The following is a 24,742-nucleotide window of genomic DNA, read 5'->3' as shown; positions in this document are numbered from 1 at the left end:
AAGGGTTCTCTGTCAGTGACGGGGAGATCCAGAGCTCCCCTATGGGAGGCCATATGTACTAATCCTGTTTGTCTCAGTTGCAAAAGAATTCTTCAAAGTTGAAGCACTCTAAGGATTTATCAAGCACTTTTCAGTCTTCAACTGGATTTAGCAAGTGAAGCAGTTTCAAAGCGTGTAGATTAGTACTACACAATCAGTCTCATATAAACGGGCACGACAAGGCTCAGCTTGATGTTTCAGGCAGTGACAGTTTACACGTTTCTGAAGACAAAGGTGCCATTTCACTTGCAAAACAAAGATGAAAAGATTGTTTTACACTTTTGTGAATTGCTTAGGAAGAGAAGGATTTGCCCTGCTGCCTGTTGTCAGATAACTCCTACTGCACTTGTCCTCATCACAATGATGTTAACAGGATTGGCAATGCTTAACACGTCTTTACAACTTCGATAATGTCTCGTTGAATAGTTAGATTTTTAAAAGTTTTTAAAGAAAACCTGCCCAGATACAGTTTTGGGGCATATTTACCATAAAAATAGACGCTAAACTCAGTTACCAGTAAGTGCAACTGAGTTTCCTGGAGCCTTCAGTGGGGTTGGGGTTTCACTATGTGATCTTTGAGTTCCAAAGATTTTCTCTTAACAGAAGGAGCTGAAAGAAGCTTCCGAAGCCAAGTTAACCAATGTTATCATTTGTGTTCACTATTAAATCTTGTGTTCTCATGCCGTGGGCAGAGAAACTTAAACCACAGTAGGAAGAAAAAGGTCAGTTTCTAGAGCTGTTTAAAAGAAGGATGAAAGAAGAACTATGAAATTGTGGATTTTTTTTTTAAAATCTTCCAAATTTGAAAAAGGGGAGCTTCAAAATTAACCAAAGAGGGTAGGGGAGAAGCATTAACAAAAAAGTTGGCATTTTTCTTCAGTTTAATTATTTTTTCCTACATCTTCATATGGAAAGGAGTTCAACCAGCTCTGCTTGATACCTGGACTCCTAATCAGGCATAAGAATATTAAAAGCCCACAGCTAATTAAACTATGAGCCCCAGAACACAGCATTCTTTCTCATTAAAACAAAACCTTGATTGGGATGCCTGGAAAGTCTGAGCCAAGCGGACCATAAGCTCTTCCAGTAACATATTGCCTTCAGTGAACATACTCCAGAAGAATACTGGGGGAGAGGTATTGAGCCTTTCAACCATACAGTCAGATTAACTTTAAGGTCTATTTCAGTACATGTTTCTATAAGTGAGCAATGAATCCTCTGGTTTTGGCTGGACAATGAGGCGTGATATTGCTGAGTATTACCACTATTCTTTATCATATACATGGCACCAGAGCCAAACAGTCCATGAGTCAGTGGGCCTGAGTCAGGGCCCATTGTTCTAGTGCAGCACATACAAGAGGAGTGATCAAGTGGTTCAGCACTCACCAGGTGTAGTGTTTACGTCTATACAGTTACCTTACTATTTACACCTCTAAACATTAACGGAATGTTAATGTGAATTGTACATATTTTGCTTCTGCTTTGCTACAGCTCTTGGGGTTCAAACTACAGCTTTCAGCTAGAAGAACATCATTGTGAAAATACTGGCTGTCATTTGAAAGCCTGAAATTATCCTGTTCCAGTATTGTAACACTGTGTAGCCTAACTGCAATAGCAATCAGTCTAGTTTTTATGGTATGTTTCTATGAGTCTATAAGCACATTTGACCCATGGTTTAAGTGGATAGCTTACACTAACAATAGCGTGGAAGAAGCTGAGCTACTAAAGGTGGATGTTGCTAGTGCAGCAAGGAATCCTCCACCTGTTCCAACAGTAAAGACTTCTGCAAAATTTCCAGTTCTGCAGAAAGAACTGGACTTTGTGGGCTACTTCATTTTTGGGAAGGCAACTAGCTGAAACATGTGCTGAAATACTAAATTATTTCCACCCTTGCACACCTCATAAATAAAATAGTTTGGGATTATGGAGTCAGGGTCACAGATGCATGAGTAGGAGTAAAACTTCTTCCTTTGGTTACAATTCTGCAATCAGCTTGATGGTAGTAGGATGGCAGAGTATAACCAAGGACTGAATTTGCATAGTCACATAGATCTTAGTGTCTTTGAACAAAAGCAGCTATTTGATAGTTGAAATTACCATTATGTGTTTGTACTTGTTCACAATGCTACAGTGAGTCTTTGAAGAAATAAGCTGACTGGGCTGTCTTGGTTAGTTGAAGATTCACAGTTGCAATAACATTAGAAAGCAATATGATAAAAAATGCTATCAACTTATTTTTAAAATGATTGGGTGCATTTTGTATATCACTCTGAGTGAAAGGCATGATGCAAAATCACTTTTGCCAGGAATTTCAAATGAAAGCTCTGGTTTTAGGTAACATTATAAACTTAAAGTGAACTAGGACAACATAATAATATGGCATGTCAAATTTATTTGTAGCTGTAGGCAAAGAAAAATGAAGAAGGAAGAACAGCTTCACCACAGTATTATAGCACAATAAAAATTTGCTCATTAAGTTTCATAAATTCCATTACAAAGTTTAACGCATATGTTTACATGACTAATTCAGACTGAAGCCTGTATTATGAGGCTTTCAGCTGGCAATTGCTTCATTTTACAAATTTTCATCTAAAGTCCTTTAAACAATTATGTCAAAATAAAGGCATAAATATAAGCACTCACAGCATTCTCCCAGTTTCTTGAGCATATCCTTATTATTGGGAGTACGGCTTGTAAAACATCAAAATCAGATTGTCACACAGAGATTAAGGCTGGGATTTTCAGCAGAAGCTGAGGGAGTTAGGCACTCAGCTCCCTCTGAATTTCAATGAGTCGAGAGCATACATTTCCCTTAGGCTCCTTTGAAAATCTCAGCATAAATATTAATAACTAACTTTTAACAAGCATTTGGTCATTGGTTTCAATCATCTCAAATATGCCAATGGCTGCATCCTTTTCCCAACAAAGATCTTCTCCCATGTGCAAGCTTTTCGGGATGCTCTTATATGCACAGTACCACAAAAATTATCTTATAAGTTTCTCCTGCTATTCAGGTCCAGCAGAGTTTACATACGGTAGTTAAGATCTTTTGTGCTACCTCTTGCATCTGCCTGAGATGCTGTATTTTAAGAGCAATATCCAAGTCCCATCATGTAGTCTGACTGATACTACTCAGAGAGAAAACATAGGAAAGAAAACTCAGAATTGAGAATAACAAGAAAGTAGAGACATTCTAATCACTCCATGAAGACGTATATCTTGTCAAGTCAAATGCTGACTCTTGAATGTATTTGAATGTGCTCCACTTTCACTTTAATTATACACAAAACCTGCATTTTTTATACCTTTCATTTTTAATTCCAACCTCACTCCTAAGCCTTAGGACCTTGGAATGTGTGTGATTCCACACAACGCATGATGTTGAGAGTTATGGGTTTTTATTAGAAGCCACTTGAGATGCTGTGCCCAGGCAGTAACTATCAGGGTACTTTGTGCCTGTGTTCACTGGGATATCCAGATTGTCACGCAGTTAAGTCAAATAGAATATAAAGTATACTTGTACAGATATTATGCAAACACAAATAATAGCTGTGTATCGCTCCACTCTGCCTGTTGTATCAGAGAAGAAATTTGCTCTCAAAGTAAATTTGGCCATTAAATAGAATTCATGTCAAATGAAATGCAACACCTTATCGAATTTGATGCTGATGTAGCCTATTCCACCATCGTCTCCTTTGTTATCTGTTCCTCCTCTTTCTGTCTCAGAGACACACTGTTTTCTGCAAGGCACTGACACTACTGAGAGTACCCCACTTTATAACTGTGGAATGATGAAACTGTATGCAAATCCCACTCTGCATCCCCTCAGCTCCTCTGGCTGAGCCCTCTGGACTCAGGTTTCACCCTTCGCAGGGTGAAGGATCAATGTGTGGTCAATATGTGAAGGTGTTAAATCTGCTTTCCCATTATTATTTTTTACTGCTTCTGCTGAATAATACTCTTGTTTGATACTATTCTTCCTCTCTTCCTCCCCCAAGTTACTCCATCAGTTTATGAATTTTGAGAAGTGACTCTGTTTATCCTAGTATTTCTTTTTGGTTCCACAAGGGGTTGACCTTATGTTTTGCAGTCACAGCTTGAAGTCTTCACATGTGCCTTGTTAAACATAAAACAGTTTATGTAACCCATATTCTGGAAAATCCTGCAATGTCAATGCCCTACAAATTGGCTTACAAATATAGTTTGTTTCATTAATTGTGCAAACAGAAGTCTGGTACCTAATATTACTCTAACAGCCTAGTTTAATTTCTATTATAATAACATTAGCATGGAACCATATATATGTCCTTATGTGCTTTATATTTTCATTGAAAACTACTGGCAGGAAAGTTGTGACTGCTGCACTTGCACGATAAGCTATATTCCAGCGAAAAGCCAGCTCAGACTCATGATAATTTCACATATTCCCATTAAGTCCAAGTAATTGTGTCTGCTCGCTATAGGGATAAATTTTGCTTTCTGAAAAATATACAAAAATCAAATATTTGCTTTGATATTTGATTCTTCCATAGGTTCTGTTTTCATCCTATTTAAACTTGTAACTGTGACAATATAAAGATGTAATAAAAATAAAATACGGGATTACGGAGGATTGTGCAGTGAAAAGTGAGAAAAGCTGATCAAACATATTTTAGGTTAATAACAGAATCAATATATGATTTCACATTCTGTCAGCTCTGAAATTGAACAAGCTATTCTCTGTCCCCAACACATTTAAAACATATTTCAAGGGAAATGGTGTAAATATTGAAGAACCACCTTGCCTGGACATGAGACAGCAATCTGTCAGTACATACACGACTGCCATGGAGCGAAAGATAACGAACTTCTCTGCTTTTCCAGTAGGAGAGGACAGGACAGAAAAAAACCTTACAACGCGACAAGAATTACTTAAACCAAAAAAGCAAACTTTTTAGCTATTAGGACAGCTAGATGTTGAAAGAATTACTTAGAAGGGTTGCAGAGCTTTTAAGAACAGACAAGGCAAACACTTGCCGTAAACGCTTCCATTTTTATTTTTGTCCCTGCACAAGGATTTGGCCAGGATGCCTCTCCACATCCCTGCTGCCCATGATTCTATGGTTAATAAACAGATCACATGCTAACTGGGCATGTTACAGGAGGAAACTGCAATAATGCCACATAACTAAGTTAAAAATTCTGCTTTGATACTGAGGGACATGAAAGTCCCTCAGAGGTAACAGACTCGGCAGGACCGCCTTGCCTGTAAAAGCAGAGCACACCTTGAGGGCGGTCCTGTCGCCGGAGCTCCCGCGTGGGCTCAGCCGCACTCCCGGGCTGGCGCATCGCGTGGCCGCACCGCAGCACAGGGACCTGCTGCGCTCCGCAACTCCGAGATCCTTCAGAGAGCTACGGTACGGAACGTGGAATTTCTGCTGCAGAATCTTTATAACCTCCTCAATGTTGTTGTAGCAGAATGACATCGAGTGCACTATGCACAGGGACCTGACAGAGGCATCTATACCTTCTTAACAAATAGAATAAGTCAACTGTAAGTAGGACTCTGTTGCATTAAACATCAAAAAAAAAAAAGGATAAGATCGAGGAGAAGGAGGAGTGAATATGTTAGAGAATATTTAGGTAATTAAGGTGATTTCAAACAGTCTAGGCCTGATAATTTTAATCAGAAAATATGCAGAGAACAAGCTGAAGAAACCTCAGACACGATTATCTATGGGAACTTGGAGACAGAAGGGTTTGCTAGAAGGATAAATCCAGTCCTAATATTAAAAAATGGGAGAGAAAGAGAAGCTGGAAAATTTTACCAGATAGATAGCTAAACTTCGACTCTTGGGGAAAAAAAAAAAAGAGAAGTAATAAAATTATTTGTAAGCACCTGGAAGATGACAAGAAGGTAGGTAACAGCTGACATGGATTTTGCAAGAACAAATTGTGTCAAAAAAAAAAATCTAATTTCCTTCAATGACAGGGTAAGAAGGCAACCACCTACAGAAGAAGCTGAGCTGTATCATGGGCCTGGTTCTATTCAAGGTTTTATCAAGGAGAGATGCTTTCTAAACTTTCAGATGACACCAAAGAGGGAGAGCCTGCAGATATGCTAGAGAACAGGAACAGAAATCAAAATGATTTTGACTAACTAAAGCAGTGTTGGGGGGAGGAGGGGAAGAAAAAAAAAGAAAAAACTAATTAAGGCCAAAGATAAGGAGTTGTTCCTGCTTATGCAGGAACAGTCATAGGCAGAAATGCATGACTGAGGAGAGCAAAAAAGTCAGATAGCAGATTACAAAATGAGTGTGAGTGAATGGTACCATGTAGCCAAAAAACAAAAAAGCAACTGCTACCTGGATTATACCAGAAACCCCTGTAGAGAACAACAGCTCTGAGAAGGAATTTGGGTAAACTAGCCCAAGGACAGAATTGATGGGTGGAGAGGGTGTTTGAGGAATACTACGGTCTTGAAGCATACAAATGGCAGTTATCAGGAGGGACAAAATAAAGTTTGAGTCCAGATGAACCAGGCATGTAATTGTGGGTAATTATAGGAAGGAAATTTTTTCCTAATATGAAAGATAGCAAAGTTTGGGAGTAGCTTGTCTGAGGACACTGGAGATGCCTTGCTATCAGAAGTCTGTAGGATCAAGTCTGATTAACATCTGTCAGGACTGGCAAAAGTATCCTGTGCATCCTGCTCTGGAGGAGGAGGATGGACTAGAAAAGGTATCGAGGTACCTTTTAGCCTTATTTTTCTATAATTGAAGTAACTCTATTAATGGACACAGGATTTCTTAAAGCTATAAACTTTATTTTTCCTACTGTTCCACATCTGTGAATAAAACCCGCTTTTTCCCCTTTACAGTTCTAACATTTTTCAATATAGAGAAAAATGTATCTATTTCTTGCTTCCCAATGAACAGCGGGCTCTACGCTCTAAATCTGTCAGAATTTTTGTGTTTCTATTAACATAAAATATTTCAAGCTGTTCACAGATTGAATTTAATCCTCCTTTCCATAATCCAAGTTTAAATCCTCATTTCAATTATCTTTACATTTTGTAGAATCCCTCAAATGATTCAGCAGTAAAGTATTATATGTGTTATAATTTAAAACTCAGAAGTTATGAATGGAAGCAGATTATATCTTATTAAAATGTTAATTCCAGTCCTTTGAGATAATTGTGACTACAAGCGATTGGCTAACGTGTCAGAAATAAACAGTGTCAAAAATAATTGAACAAAACCAAGCATATGGACATCATTCACTTCAGAAAAATGATAGGAAGGCAGAATTACAGGAGTGATTTTCGAAAGCATGGATACAGGTAAAGACCTAGTTCAAACAAACAATATTTTTTCGTACTTCTTCATATGTCTATACTTAAAATTTCCAAGTCAATTTTCCTTCTATATTGAGCTGAAATTCCAAGTCTTGACAACACAACATGCATAATGCTGAGCAATAGTGAAATTGCAATTTCCATGTTATCTTAGTGTGACAGCACAACTGGCACAGTAAAGGAAGTATCCAGAGCTGGAAAAGAACCCGACCAGCTACTTGTCCAGCTCTGCTCTAAGCAGATGGTGACCAAGAAACAGAACATATGGTGAAGGATTTGAGGCTGCCCAGGATTATCTCCTTACAAGTAAACTTGGAAATTATTTGTAAAAGGGCCCAAACTTTTTCTTAACAGTGTTCTAGCTAAACAAAATAAGAAAGGAAGCAACACTAAGGCATGCAAGAAATAAGGTGTATTGCTCTGAAGTTGTTCAACATCTACATACAGACTTATTGAAACTATTCCCATTCAACATGGCATCAAATCAGGCTCTCCTTATTGTCATGAGCAGATGCACTGCAATCAATTACATTACTCATGTGAGTAAGCAGAGGAGAAGCTGACCTTTAGAGAGATAACAATAGATACTTTCCAATTAATGTTAAAGTAGGAGTATATAAATCAATCCTAAAAAGCACTTTAGATAATATTGTATTAACTGTTCTTTATATAAATCAAATCAGATGACATTCCATATAGAGGAGTCTGAGGTACCATACCATTAGTGATCAAAAATCTGGTCATCCCCTCCTGGGATTCATTCAGCTGACTATCTTTTATCAACAAACAAGTCAATGAATCAATGGCTGAAGCAAAAAGCAAGGGTGAAAATACATTATTGTGATGCATACGAGCACACAAGTAGGAGCAACGAAAAGTCAACCAGAATATAAACCCCTCACTCCTCCAGTATTAAAGTTCACTGTTTAGAAATTCACACAGTACTATTCCTCCTCAACTCTAGTTTTATTTTAGCATACATTTTTCCCCAAAATCTTTACTTTAAAACACCCCCACACACTGTTGTGCCTTTTTCCACTAGAAAGATAACCTTCAGAATATAAATCAATGCACTCTTGCCCTGGTAATCCAGTCTTGCAGAAAGCTGTCTCCAGCTAAACAATATCAGCAGAAAAAGGCATAGAAGCCTTCACTCTTCAGTTCTGTATTCAGCCCAGTGAAGAGCTCATTTTAAATTCAAGCTGCAACATTTTTAAATGCTACTGCTCAGTCTCACAGTCTGTTTCAGTTCTCAGGTAAATTTGGAACATGTCAATGAAGTTGTACCATTACGACGGTCCTAAGAATCAAGCCTTTAAAAGAGGCATTAATACATCTGGGTATTTTTGCCCTTTGAATAAACTGGTAACAATGTACTAGTTCTTACTCATTGCAGAGTACTAGGGCTAGAGGGACTGTCCATATGGAGATTTGGAAGCAATGCACGTTGGTCTAATGTTTATGATGGAAGAGATCACAGAGAGCGAAAGGTGTGCTCATCCCCTGTCCTCGCCTTTGGTCAAAAGTGAACAACTATAGAAAAAGTAGCATTCCTCAATTCACACTTACATGGCGTCATAAAAATATCGTATTAATCTATAGGAACATTGATTCTCTGACACTCACTTTTTTGGTAGTCAGCTTAAGAAATGGTCACTGAGTTATCATTCTTGACTAAAATTGGTCTTGAAAAAGGGAAGCAGTTACCATTAAGGATATATGACAAACTCTTATGTCAACAGTGAGGATTGCATGTCCTGACGAGCATCTTGAGAGGACGTGGTTCGGGAAAAGCATAAGAGGCTCAAATACTTTCAAGGTCAATTGAATTCTTGCCATACTGTGAAACACTTGATCACCATCCCGAGCAGAGGAACCGCTACTCTTCTTATCCCTGTTCTATCTTCTCAAAATTGCAAAAGCTTTTTCTCTTACACCCATAGTACACTGTACCACCTCCAAGGATTTCATACTTGATTCCCTTGTGGCTACTGTGGTCAAACCTATTTTATAGATACTCTCACTTATGTTACAGGGTTTGAAATGGCACTGTGTTAATCAGTCAAGCCCACACGCTCTACAGTTCTATAAGCATAAAGCGATGACGACTCCCTCTGATTTCCTTGAAAGAAAACTGAAACAGTCTTCATTTTTGAAACTTCATATAAAACAAGTGAACTTTTCAAAATGACATTATTCTAAGAGAGCAGTGAATCCTAACACAGCGAGACAAGGATTTCTGAGGTCAGAAACATCAGCTTTACAAAAATGTCCTGAGGGATGCCTGAATGTATTATCTCGAGACCTTTAACCTCTCACTTAGGCCCTACTGCCCGTCACTCCACTATCAATCCATTTCTAACATTTTACTTGGCAATGAACTTCTTGGAATGACAAGAGGATGATTCATAATATATAGTAAGGCTTCCAGGAAGTTTTTTCACTCAAAGCTACAGGGTAAGTGAATCAGCCTTTTGCTTTCTCCCAGGAACTACTTATCTTCAATCTTTCAATTAAAGGTCAAAAAATGAAAGAAGGCAGCCCAGTCATCTATTATGTTTTCCTCCCTTTCCTATTGTACGAGGCTCTGTTCTTTACACAGTTGTGTCTCAACCAGTTTGAGATTGTTTTCATCGGTAGAAATGTGAAAAATAATTTTGCAAATTTAAAGAACAAAAGGAAAACTGCATAGAATAACAGCAATTTCTCTTGTGTCTCTTTTGGTTGTTAGGTAGCCTGGATCCTCCTGACAGAGGCAAATCCAGAGCTTATATTGTAAGTTAGCAAATAGTATTTTCAGACTGTCAAATTGAAGACAGGTTTAAAGGGAAGTATGTCTCCCATTCCTGCTTTATTAGAAAGGAAAATGCAAAAACAGAATTACATGATTGCAGCATAGCTCTCTTGTCTGAATTTCAGGGTAGAGGGAAGCTGACATGCACATGGTGAAAAGTCGCCAAGGATGTGGATTAGCATACTGTGCCTATTTCATCATTGCCCTAAGGCCCTGTTGTACCAGCTCGGTCAGAGCACAGATGGGTCACCGAGTAGACATAAGTCTCATTAAAGAATACCCTTGGCATCAAAAGTCTCTATGCAGGTCATAAACCAGCTCTGCTTGCTCTGTGCCAACTCCAGGCACAAGCTTAATACAAACACAGAGTGATTTTGAGGAAAGAGAAGAGTCACTGCAGAGGAAAGCATGCGAACAAAAACCAAAAAAACCAAAAAAAAACCCCACCAAAATAAAAGAAAGGAAAAGCTGAAAAAAATGTGATCAGGTCAAACCAAAGCAATTTGAGATTTCCTTTTATGCCATTTCTTCAATGAAGAACTTAAGACTTCAGGTAAATCAAAAAAACATTTGGTTTGAGGCAAGAAAAAATGATTTACTTCATCTAACTCAGCCAGCTTACCTATTCTTTTGTTAACAGTGGTTTGTATTCTCATAAAAAAGTATTTCACCAAAAAAGAAAGTTGAAGAGTTTTCTTTGGGAAATATTAAAAAAAAAAGTTTTGGCCTTTTAAAAAATTCCTCATATTGTCCCCAGTTTTAGTTTTATTCCTCAGAAACTCTGTTCATCACTGAAATAAAAGAAAATCCACCCTGCTGCAGCATTATACCCCCTCAATCAGCCATTGACAAGCCGGCAAAAGCTGGAAGAACCCTCTAGGTTGAAGTCCATCCTGCACACAGCTCCCAGCAGGTGAAGCTGGGCTCTGCATCTCCCCACTGGACCCAGTGCACCCTTGGTGATGTTCACCAGCTTTGAAGACAAGTCTGTCCCTGCGCCAGGGCTGGGGTGTGTCAGGTCAGAGATACATCCATCCATATTGTTGCTGCCTGGGACACGGAAGATCATAAACCTGCTTTTTCCTAGTACAGCCTTTACCTGTGCTACCCTGGAAGAACCGTCTCTGCTCACATCTCTGTGCTCACTAACACTGTGTGCCCTTGCCTGGACACTGAGCCCCTGCCCGATGCCGTACAGCGCCAGTGGTCAGGAGCCAGACACTCTCCCGCAGGGAGGGCTGGCCCAGGGAAAGGCTGCAGGTTAATTCTCATTTGGTAACTACAGCTATGGACTCGGGAGAGCTCTGATTTCCTGCAGCATTATCAGGTCTTTTGATAGATGAGTGCGTTAAGAATAACAGAAGCTGGATCTGCTGGCGGAGCTCCGTGCAGACGGAGCCCGGCGCGCAGGGGGCTCAGCACCATCCGCTGCCCCTTGCTGCTGCCTGTGCCCGTGTGCCCAGCTGAGCCCAGCGCCTACGGTTGCACTCAGTACAAAGGCAATATCTGGGGAGGAAAAAATTATTAACAGTCAATTCTGAATTAAATTGCAAGCACAAGATTAAATTTCCTTCATGAACGACACTGTGTGTTAGTGTTAGTAGCTTTGTCACAAACCAGCTCCTTTTCTCTTGTTCATTACAAAGCTGATAACGGGACTAACGGAGCATGTGCAACAAACATTTGCTTTCTGCAGCTCCTGACATGGGTTCAGCTCCGCGTGCGCATCTAACAAAGAGAGTGCTCAGGCACAGGCTGCCTATTTGTCACCTGGCTACCCTTGCACACTGCTGTACCTCTTGATATAGATGAAACAGAGGTGCTGTTTGTTCCCTTTCAAAGAGGAAAACGTTCTTTTAAATCAGCAAATGATCCTTGGCACAGTTAAAGGAAAAAGTCTTTACAAAGAAAATCAGTTCTCTCCACAACCTGAAAAGAGCCACATTCCTCTGTACCAGCTTCTCTTGTTCCCTAAAACTGCACCTTCAGTGTGAAAAGGACCTGAGTGAAGAGCAGGGCTCTACTGAACTCTCAGCACTCACAGCAGAACTACCCATCACCTTTCTTACACTTATGCATTCATTTTCTAATTAACTCAGTGTCTAAGCTACATCACAAGTACCCTAAGCTATGTGCTCAAATCTATGCGCTTATGGCTCCTGTATATTTCACTGAGATTTTTGTATGCCGATTTGGCTTTTTAGGGTTAAAATGGTTAATTTCCCATCATTTGTTGATCATTCCCCATCATATTTCTTGATGTAGTACAAGCCTGTTTGGTTCTGCTGAAATCAATGAAACCGCAGGTTTACACCACGTATGCCTCTGGCTCCTTTCTAGACAGGAACAGCCTTCTTCTTTGAATTGTACAATTAGTAAAAGTTCAGACTACCAAACTTCTCAGAGCTCACAACAACACTTGACCGATATCCACATTTCATGGAACAGGAATCAGAAGCAGTATTTTGATCTAGTGTTCTTATTACTTCTGCATGTTGTGAGGCTAATAAATTACAAAGCTCCTATTTATTGCAGCAGTACTGGATTGACCCCATTCTATTCTGTGGTGCTTTCTAAGTGTGACTAGAGCTCGTGCTAAACAAAGCCACTATCTCCAGTGCCCCACACGGGTCTGTGCAGGTTTCCCCTGAGTCCCATGATCTGAAACACATTTCCCTGAACCTCATTCTGCAAAATCGAAGCCTGAAGGTTTTTTTGCTACAAATCCCTACTCCCAAAACTAGGGAAACTGTCCAAGACTTGTGTTTGCAAGAGTTTTTAGGGACCAAAAAGAGTTTGGAAAGAGGAGAAGCAAGATTCGTATTAGCCTTTCAAAAACGCTCAAAATCTGAAGATACAAGAATGGTAAAGGGAAACCTGTTCATTCTGTTTTGTTCCCAGCGGATAACCTGGCCTCATCTTGACAATGTTCTGAAGGTCACATCTTCACAAAACAAAAGGAGTTTTAAAAGGCATGAGTCATATTTTTCTAAGAAACACACTGGGGAGAAAGGGATTAAACTTTTCACTAGTGCAACTTTGTGGATGTGAAGGAAACAAATGTAAGAAAATTATCCAAAGAAGAACTGTTTTGAAATTCCAAAGGAAATGCTGCCTTGGATGAGAAAATGCTCAAAGATGCACAAATATCTCAGAGAATTTACAGCAGATTGGCCCAAATCAGTTTCAGTTACAACAATACAAAAGACATCAATATATTCAGATTAAAAAAGAAAAAAAAAAAAAAGAAAAGGAGGGACCAGGACTATGGTAGGATAAAGTACAAAGAGTGAAGAGTCTTGCTGTCATTCCAGAGTTCCCTTTTTAGTAACCTGCTTTGTAAAATATACTGAATAGACTGGCAAACATCCATGCGCTTTACATATATCATCCACAGATGAGTCTAGCAGTCCAACATTCTCAGCAGGCATTGAAAAGCAGTAAATGTCCTCCCTTGTTGTGTCCTGAAACTCTTCCAGGTCGGCGCTATCACTTACACTGAAGTTTATATGATGGTTGAGGAATGGAACATTTCCAAAACAAACCCAGCGCTCTGAGAAAAACATACAGACTACAGAGATGCATTATCAGCAGCAACAATGCTAAGAGGATTTGGAGAGGAGAAAGGGGTGACATTGTACCACTGGATTATTATTGTCATTTTGGTATGGGCATAAAAATGACCATGGGTCAGATACACCACTGTCTGGATCTGTGTGTAATTACACCAGCAATTATCTTCTTCCTAGTGTAGCCCAAATCCAGACCCACCAATTGTTGCGGTCTTCCATATGGCATTAATTTATCACATCTTGCTAAAACATTTTATTCTTTTTGATAATGAACACCAGCAATAAAGACAGACGCTTCAAAGTGTACTGTCAGCCCTTTTACACTAATAGCTCACAGATTCTGGAGGCTTCTTGTCAACTTTCAGAGCTCTTAAATATAGAGAAAAGGCAAGGCCACTCCAAGAGTCACCCTCTATTCACAAGGAAGGAACTAGCAGTACATTATAAGAAAGGATTGTCTTTGTGGAAAGAACTTCACATTTACTTGGAAGTGAAAAGTTTATTATGCATATGACAAGCATTGAGCCTTCGTCTGAGTTTGTATTTATGTGGCAGGTGGCATTGTTAGTGAATGAAGAGCTGCACAACTGTTGAGTGACTCACTTTCCTAAATATGAAGTTGAAAACTCTTTGATCTGACATTTCCTGCTTCGTCATTCCACTCCGAGAACAAAGTAAGAACTACTTGTAGCAGCATGAGGAGGCAAGGCTTTCATTGGGTTTTAATGAATTAGCATGTTTTGCTGAACAGCTTTCTATCTTGTTCTTCGCCATGGGGTAAGATATGAATGGCAGTGACAGCTGAACATCAGTGTACTTTGAGGGGCCAGAAAAAAATGATTTGTAGAAAGCACAAGGAGAAAAATATCTTGTTCCAGGACTGGATTTTTTTTCTTTACATAAAAAAGGGTAGATGCAGATCTTTAGTTATACTTTGTACCAGCAAGCATAAAGCATAAGATGGTTATTTGACATTTCCTGTGATGTAAGAAACTATCTGGGAAGTATAACCCGAGCCAGCTGTGCATCATCTGCTTCCTGCCAGCCAGAGACGGGGAACCTGCTGGTAAAGCGCGGGCACGTGGTGTTCCAGCCAGCCCCGACGTGCCAGGAGAGTCCCTGTAGGGCTCATTAGCTGGCAACGTTTCCAGCAGCTCCTTCAACGGCTTCTCGCCCTGGTGATGCTGGAAGCCTGGAAGCACACAAGAGCTAAACGCCCTCCCCATCTCTGTGAGCTGCCCTGAGATTTTTGACTCAACATACTGTATTTGTACAACATCAGTGGCCCTTTTCTCCTTTTCCCTGTTCCAGTGAGGGAGTTACACTGTGGGTGTGAGGAATGCTGGGCCCTGGCAGCTGTGACGGGCCATTTCCAGGTTTTGTGTTTCAAGACACATTTGTCATCATACACTACCATTTCAGTACAGCTTACCTGCTTTTATCTTTAATTAACTTCTGCTACTAACACTTCATATATTGCTCTGAGTTTGAGGGTATGATATGCAAACATTACAATTGTTAAGCAGGTGAAAAATACCAACAATAAGCAGGGGATTTATTGTAATCAGTCAATATGCTCAGCCTTGCAACTGCTCAGTACTTCATGCTCCATAATTATATGGTTGCCACAGTGTAGCCATTCAACAGTGTTATAATTAGTGAGTAATTAACTGAAGCATTTGATGACATGCTGCAGAGCACAATGCATGTGTGCTGTTGATAGCAAAAGGATATGTAAAGTGTCTTTGTAACAATTTCTGAAACTATCACAAAACCCCATTCTTTCTCACTTGTGGTGATTTTCACAACTTTTCAGGTGCTGTACAAGATGAGAAGCATTTATAGATGGTTTAGATGCTACCACAGCATTCAGGCACCGGGCTTTTATTGAAATCAACTGTGTTTAGTTGCCTTTGTGGATATCAGCCTTATACATACATGCAAAATGGGCTGCCTCAATACATCCCTACAATCAGAGCTATATATCTCCCTCTATTGGTATATTTTTTTAAAAAAAATTTATATATATATATATACACACACACATATATAGTAGTGCTGCTTGTTCCTATAGGGTTAAAGTTATGCTAATGCAACAGAACCTACAGTAAGTAGTATATTAAAATAAGTATTCTGTTAGAAAATACAGCAGTAATTAAAGACAATTTGAGCAATTTAAAATTGTCCAGATTGGCTTTGAGTTTATAGGGTAGGTTTGTTTTGTTTGGTTTTTTAAATAAAAAACTGTAAATTAGTGATATTTTTCAACATACCTAATGAAGGTACAGGGGCAGTAATTTGGTGCAGCACCGAGCAGGAAAGATATACGTAAAGGCACGGTGAGATCTGCCTGGTACCTGGAAAGGAAATGAAGGATGTACGGGAACAGCAGACAAGGTCTGCAATTTTTACACCAGATAAGGAAAAAAATCTGCATGAGAATTGCTGAATGCCACTCTCAAAGCTGCTTTGTATTCCTTGTGCCCAGTCTTGGACTCTACACTAGACTCTACACAGGACATGTTTCACTTTGATATTTTCAATGCATTGTTTTCTAAACATTTTTAATAGCTTTTTAGGTTATCCAAATATTCCAGGCTACTTAAAGGCCCTTTCTTATCCTTGTGTTAAAACAGCAGCACTGTTAGCTGTGCATGTCCATACATAATCTCCAGTAACCTTTGCCAGAACAGAGCTGGAACACCTCCCAATTGTGTTGTCTTTTAAGTGAATTATTTTACATATTCTGGTTGTGGTGTTTGAAACATTTGGTCATAAATATATCGGAAATACGGATGTTTCTTATGGAGTGACTGTGTCAGCTTGAATTTGATAAAACAAGCCAATGTAAGCTATTTGCTCTCCTGAACCGAGAAGAAAAAAAATAACCTTAGTAAGCTTTGAACCATCGCATAGCATCTACACATCTAAACACAACAGGCTATAATTTCTCAGTGAGTGCCAGATGTTGAGGAGGCAGTGCTAAAAGCGACCTGTCCTTTTGTAGCGAAGCCCTCATTACTGCAGCCTTAAGTTTTGGACTAGCCAAAAGTAAGTTTTTAAAATTTAATATCATATGAAGGGAGTGTGATCTGGTTATAGTAGTGTTTAATCGGCTATTTCACAGGCTGATTTAGAAAGCCATAGCAGAAGTTTTTAAAGTGAACTTGGTTCAGTGGCCTCCTGACTTTGAGTACTCTTGTAACACAGAGGTGGGAATACGTGAGGAAAAAAAAAAAGTTTCTTACATTTAGAAAGCAAGTAACCCTGGTATGTGTGAGGGATATCAGCAGGACAGTGTGATAAGTAGATGTCCCTGTTTATTTGCGAAGCAGATTCATCAGTAAGCCAGGCTGCTCTCATGCTGCTTAGTAATGTGCCTTAGCTTCACCTTCATGATAACCTACCAGAGAGAGAGATTTAACCTTCATGCTCGTTCGCTGCTTTTCAACCTCTGCTGCTTTGCTGTGATTGCCAAGAGGAGAACCTGTCTGAAGAACACTTAGCAGGATTTCTTGTCAACTTTTACTATCCAGTAGATATCAAAACGAGATTGAAACCGGCTGGAGAGTTGTCACACAGCAATGACTTGTCAGTTCCAAAGGACAGAATCATGTTTTCACCAGTGAACCGGGATGCGAACTCCCCCCAGCCATGCAGCTCCCTATCTGCCATTTACAGTGCAAGGATGAAAGACAGAAAGATATTTTGCTTGTTTTTTCAGTGGTGACCTAACAACTTCCAGCAGCCTCAGTGAGGGCAATACCAGGAGCAAGTGCTCTTGAGGACCCTACTTGAAATGCACACATAAATTGAAATGCAGTCCTCTCACAGAATACAAGGTTTATCACAGCTTCTCCACAAAAGCTATTGTCATGGTCTTCCAGGCTCTTTAGCTAGCTGTGCAGATGGCCCTAATTGTTTATAGGTATTCCCAGATTAAGGGGGAAAAGTGCTACTTAGACTATCCTATTAGCAAGGTAATAAAAAATGAGTACGGGCTCTAACTACACCGGTGTTCACAAAGAGGAACAGTTTGCCATACCTAATGTTTCATTTTTAGGGGCAGGGTATATAAATACTGTAGTATATCAATAGCAGGTAAATCAATTGATACAGAAATTAGATGTCATGTACAGCAACTTGGCCTTTATTGCTTTTCCAATATAGCTCATCTTATGCTCTCTTCATTACCATTAAAAATACTTGGGAAGTAGAGCTATTTTACAGGTTCTCTGTTTAAAAGGTGGACTTGTATTGTACAGATTTTTTGTTCTTGACAAGAGAGTCCAGAACATCTACCTGTGTTTATTACTTTGGGTAGTAAAGCATTTCAGGAAACCGACAGCACTGAAATCGGGAGACAATGCCAGTAGGATGCTGATACAGCCTCCTCTGAGGCTTTTGACAGCTCTGTCCACGTTCAGACCAAGTGGCAATGGCTACGGATGACGATGAGGTGTTTCTGAAAGGCTTTTGGCGTGGAACTGGCAATGCTTGCGCACCTCATTTTTACTGAGGTAACTCATCCTCTGATTTCAGATGGAGTACATTTGTGTGTGTTGTGAGACAAAGGGTGCCTTTGCATTGCTTTCAGATAGACAGGAACAGTGTCCTTTTCTGCTAAATGAGGGTAACAGTTCTTGTGAGCATTTTTTTCCTGTCCTGTAGATGGACAGGTGCCTTATGGGTGTAGGTTTTCACCATTTTATCATGTAGTTGGTGCCGACTTCTCAGGTACAGAGTAGGCCTGGACAGTCAAAGTATGTCAGACATACACTATATTGGCTGCTTTTCCCTCAAAAGGTCAGTTAAACAATCATAACAACCTCACATCCCAAAGTCAGCCAGACCCTTCATCTCTGTGACAGTACTCATGTGATTACTGAAAACACCAGATTTCTGCACTGTGTCCCAAAACCAGGCAGTCCTAAAGAACTCAGAGATTAGGACAGTCTTGAAAAGAGGCTTCACACTTCAAAGCAGCATTACTGAAAGAAAAAAGTACATTTTCCTTGGGGGCATGTGGGCCTTGTGCTGTGCTGTAGCAGGGGAGGAAAGGGGAAAAGGCTTGTCCCACACTGGGCCCTGAAAGTCGCATGCCATGTCCTGTTCTCAGCTGATGTGACTCCAGGGGAAGAAGGCTGAGTTACACCATCACTCCTGGGGGACCAGCCCATCTCAGAGAAGCAGCTATGGCAGCCAGCTCATCAGTTCCTATGCCAAGCCTTTTTGGCAACTAAAGACTTTTGTCAGTAAGGGACCTTTTCTCTGCAAAACTGTGAAGAGCCCTAAAAGGAGCAGCAGAACAAACCGAACACTGGATGTGCTGTCTCCACTTGTTTCTCACCCATACCCAATGAAGTGAGGTCAAAATAGCCGACCAAAAATAGGAGCACCTACAGTTGGCTCTGTGGACTGTTCACACTTTTCCTCACAAAAAGAAAAATTAAAAGAAATTCACATTAAGTAACTCTTGTTAACAAAAACCATTAATTTCTTACACAGAGATCTTCTAGCTATGTAAAGCTGGCCGATACCACAATCCTCTGCAAATTTTCCTTCCCAGACTGGAAGGATTTGACTCAGAATAACCAGCAGGCATAAACTGAAACTCATTAGACCCTCAAGATGTTTTCTGTGGTTTCACAGGAATACGGTGCTCTATCCTAATTCAAAGTACTATGTCAAGTACTAAAACTGTGACAAAGCTCACAGCATACCCATGGAAGGACCTGACACTAGTCCAGCTATTGGGTCTCCTGAAACAGCGCAACCCTGTAAATCTTTCTAATCCCATTATGGAAACGACAAGGGGGAAAAAAAGTCATCCCTCCACTGAAGTCAATGACGATTTGTAGTGACAGCTTTTCAGCAGAGCCATCTTGTCTGGGCCTGGCAAGCAGAGAAGAGTTATAGGACAAGGTTACGTCCTCCAAGAAAGGAGACCATCCAGGCAACCGGAATGCACTGCACTCATTTTGCCACTTAAAGGGAAATCTGAGCTGTAACCAAAGGATTTTCAAGGACTAAAAATACACCGAGACTCACAACCGGAGGTTTCTGTGTATGAGACAACCTGTAAAACTTACTGAAATGCAACTCATGCTGTTTGCATAGGATCTCATAATTTCACCTTTTCAAATGGATTTATCCTATGGTTGTTAATTCATCTGCAAGGCCATATGAAGAACAGGGCAATGTGCTGTACAGTGCAGACCAGAAAGACATGGATAAAATTGCATTTTAATGTATTGTATCTCATTTTAAACTTCTTGAATACTTAACACATGCTTGAACCCATCTGTGAAGCAATATTAATTTCTCCCTATTTTTCAGTGAAAAATTCCTGAGCACACTGAATGATTAAAGACAGAGGAACCTGTGGATTCTCTTCTCAGACTTTTAGACCTGAGACCTTTTTAAATTTTTTCTTTTAAACTCCTTTAAAAGAAATATAGCATCAGGTACAGAGAAGAAACCAAATATCTGCTGAAAACACCAAAAGCCATTTTTCCTGATTCTTTTGACTATCTTGCATGCAGCAAAGTAAATCAGATGGATATCCCACACAAGGCAACCAAGGAGGGCATTTTTCAAACTGTATGAGCAGCTCAAATGAGTTTCAAAGTGGTGAGAGAGAGGTGTGTGTAAGATGCTATTAGAAAAATAATGGGATTTGTGTGCCTACTGTACCTCAAAAGAAGAAAGCTCCTGTACTTCATTTTTTTGCCAGTCATTTTATCTTAAGCGATCTCTGAACCCTTCCTGATGCTCTGATAGGTGGGAGCTGATCTCATTTAGTCATATTAGCTGTCAGAGCACTGACAGTGCTGGCAGCTCTGACTCTATGCACTCCCTCTGCATAGCTGAAAATTTTCTCCTGAATAGTTGTAAAAATAATTTATTTCAGTTTAAGCTCATTATTTCCTTTCTCTTAGAAAGTGATGCAGCCTAGTGAGACTCACTTCTCTCTCTCCAGATCCTCAAAAGATCATTGCTCATTTATTTTTATCTGATCTGGAAGAAAATCTACAAGTTCACATAAGCAAAGTGCACCTCAGATTTTAGTGCCAGCTATATAAACGTGCCATGCTTAATATCTTAGCTGTGTGCCATACATACCCTATATGATGACATATTCAAGAGTGGACAACTTTGTAACTCATCAAAAAGTGGCATAGATTGTAATTAGGAGCAGTATTTCACTCCATGAGCTGGCCCAGTCTCTGATCCAACAAACACGTTGACCTTATCTTTCCTCAGACTGCTATCTCATCATAGTGGTGGTTCTAAGAGTGCTGTCTTGAGATCAGCAAGCATTTGTGTTTTGGTTACTTCAGTGTCAATCACAGAAATACTGCTTTTGAAATGAGAACAGTGAGAAGTAAATATAAGTCTGCTCTGCTAACTCCAAGGACAATGGTACACAGTGACACCACATTACCTTGTGATGGCATTTGGCTACAGGAGACTTCTTGCAGGCAAATCTGGCATAGAAACAACAGATCTATAAAAAACTGTATTTTCTTATTGCTCTTAGTAATAATCTGTTGGTCAGTATCAATGCTGTATATATGCTTGTATATCCAGTATGCATAAAAGACACATGGCAACCATCATAAACTTACCCAGAGCAGAAAAGGAAACAATCTAGCTTGTAACAAATGAAATCTCATCACAGGTCATTTCTCATAGATATTCCATTTCCCTAGCTTCAACATTTGAAAGACATTAAGATCAACGGCATCTATCACCTGTGGCAAGACACTTCCACATGAATGACACCCTAGTAATGACACAGCTGGGTGTGGAATCTATTAGCACTTGCAGTACAGAAATGAAACCATCAGGTGGGATTCCCACTAAACTGGGAATGGCTCTATGTTTCCCATCATAATACCAAGATAATTTGTATTACAGGAAAACTGCATTACTGTGTTTTCTACTAACAAACGGCTCTACACACACACACGCCTGTGCTCTTAGACTATGTCATATCAAGAAGCATAGAGAAACACAGTATTCTACTTCTCCACTGCCTGTCATGTATATTATTAATATGTGTCACCTAACAGATGCTTCACGCATGTATCTACCGGAAAATTTATTCTGAGGCCTATGATGTGTTTTGTTTGTTCACAAGCTACAGTTAGTCAGTGTACAAAGTATATTCTGCTAAAAAGACTGGTTGAGGAGAAAAAGACCAAACGATTTACATTTTGCTCCCTGATGCAGTCTGGGTCAAGAGGAGCTGTCTGGAGGAAGAGATGACAGTAAACCTTCCTGAAGAGCAATTAAGAATACATGCATTTGGAGATCCTTCTACAGTAGAGGACAGGGTAGGCTGTGAAAAGGAAAGAACCAATATGAAACAAACCTTAAACTTGAGTACAGACTAAGACTGCTACTGGGAAATGGAGCAGGGACTGCTGAACACAGCCCCAAAAGTGCCTGCAAAAGTCACTGATAGACGAAAACTTCCCGAGGGATCAAAAGGTCTGCAAAGGTCTCTGCAAAAAGATGCAGGTTTTTTTGCAATCCAGAAACAAAACGAAAGTTGATAGACTGAAAAACAAAGATGGAGGAAAGGGCTCACTCTTTTGTCCTCGGCAAGGACAGAGCAGGCTAGGGGTAAATTTGCCTGCAAGCGTTTTATTAAATCTGTCTCACCAAGCACATCTGAGTTTTGTCTGTTTAAAGAATTCCCCTGTTGCCATGTATCACTTTGGTTTTCTAATAAAATGCAGTTTTAAAGACTGAGAATCCTTTTGGACATTCTCACTTCCAAGAAACAGTTGGGCAGGACCACCTCCGTGCGCTGGCCATGCTGGGTCCTGTCAGAACTGCCATGGTTTCTTCTGAACTCTGAGCAAGCTGAGATGAACTGACGGAGCCTCTGACCAAGATCACGTGGCTGTGGCTGTGCTTTGGCTCACTCCAAAGCACTCTCATTTTGAACACCGCAGCTCCCATGCTCTGGTACTAATGGAAATTTGCTTGAATAACATTATGTTGCTTCAACCCTTTTGAGGTCTAATCCAGTCCCCACTGAGATGAGATAATGCCCACTGATTTCAATGAGCTGTGAATTATACCTTTTATTTCCGACTTAAGAGCTCTTTTTTTGTTCTTCCCTTTCTTTATCACAAGGATTAAATCCGTGTTTTCACCCAAATCACAAATTCTGCAGACAGTGCACATCCCTCGATTGGATCATGGTTGTTCTGAAAAGCAGTACCCACAGCCCGCCGCTCAGGATGCCCAGCCAGTCAGTCTTCATCACTCCTTCTGCACTGCTTTATTAATGAAAACTGACATTTCACATTTCAGCTGTAACATACCTAACCAGCTATTTATTATACATACAGAATAGCAAATGTAGCATTCTCTGACTCCTGCTCCACAGTGTGGGCTTTCCTGACAATAAGACATTTTGTTATTCTTTCATAACATGAATGTGCTGAACCTTTTTTTCACATCCTCTCAAGCATGCTAATAGCAAGTGGGCTTTATTAGCAGGCAGAACTAAATTCTCAGGAAACACCAGCAGATGACATGATCAGTAATGTGTGATCAATGCTTTACCTTTTGCCCTTACTTTGATTAAGTAACTCTATAGCTGATCAAAAAGGCAGTTTGTAAAAACAAAAAAAAAAAAAAACCAACCAAAAAACAAAAACCAAAACCAGCAATAAAACATGTAACAATACAGTAAGCTATTGTCTGTTCCAGGGCATGTTTGGTGGTTTTGTTGTTCTGTACTCCCAAATCCATGTTGCTTTGATTACCAGGTTTCTGGGAACACATGCCCAATTCAACAAAAAATACAACTACATGCCCAGACTTCTGTTGTGGTAATAAAATGTGCACAGAATAAAAAGTCTGGGGGAAAAAAAAAAAAAGCATCAAAATTGCAAAACCAGATCTCACAGGCAGCGAAATTTGACTGATGCTCAAAGCCAGCACAAATTTATGCCCATCCCAAGTCCTGCTCACGCTCCCAGCGTGTAAATCAGTGGGTGCTCCCTGTACCCTGAGTGGGGCTACCTGAGGATGAACAGGATGGTGGTCTGTGACATCTCCTTAACCCTTACGGTGCCTCCAGCAATGCCGAGAGGAGCAGAAGTGCCGCAAGTGCTTCACAGGTGGTCAGATCTTGCACCAGGGCTGATGTGGCCTCTTCCTCGAGAGCTGCTGACATGGGGCAGGGGCAAGATGCAGAGAGTGAAGCTGCTGACAGATCCAAACACTACGGCCACAGAAACGGGCCAAGGGAAAGGAGGAATTATGGCAAGTCATGCTCTTGCCTTTAGCCAAATACAGCTTTTTTTTTGGGGGGGGTGGGGGAGGAGGGTCTGTGTGGCCTCACAATGGGAGGTTTGTCTCTATATGTATTTTTTCTGACTGCCAGAGTTACTGCACAGCAAAGCCTTAAGTATGGCTTAGTTTCAACCCAAACCAAAGACTTCCGCATAATTTCTAGGTCCACCCAAACCAATAAATGAACTCACATTGACTTGAAATTTGGCCGAGAGCTTTGAGGTGTTTTCTGTTGTTGTTGTTGTTTTCCTTTTTCTTTTTCTTTTTTTTTTTTTTAGGAGTGGGGGAAAGAGGGTGTTCTTTTTTTGTGTTTGTTTGGTTTGGTTTTTTTTCTTTCTTTTTAAACATAGTCACTGCACTACTCCAGGTGTCAGCGTCCCTAATTGCCATTGACTTGATCACTTCGAGTCACTCTATAGGCCTGAGCTGCCAAAGCAAACCCTTTCTGAGCAACCCTCTTCTCTTCAGCAGCCAGCAGTATGCACTTGCAAAATCCCAGAGTCCCTAAAGCCCGCAATACTGTAAAAATCTAAAAATGTTAGCAAAGTTGCATTGACAAAGAAAAAACAGTTTTCAAGAAGGGATGCGTGACCCCAAGTGGATTCAATGTCATTTAAAGAAAGAAAAGAAAACAAATCTACACTTCCGCTCTTCAAATATAATAAAAAGAACCAGTAT

This window comes from Caloenas nicobarica, chromosome 10 (assembly GCF_036013445.1).
Source record: "Caloenas nicobarica isolate bCalNic1 chromosome 10, bCalNic1.hap1, whole genome shotgun sequence".
Lineage (NCBI taxonomy): Eukaryota > Metazoa > Chordata > Aves > Columbiformes > Columbidae > Caloenas > Caloenas nicobarica.
The sequence above is the reverse complement of the archived record's forward strand: the minus strand, read 5'-3'. Positions refer to the sequence as shown.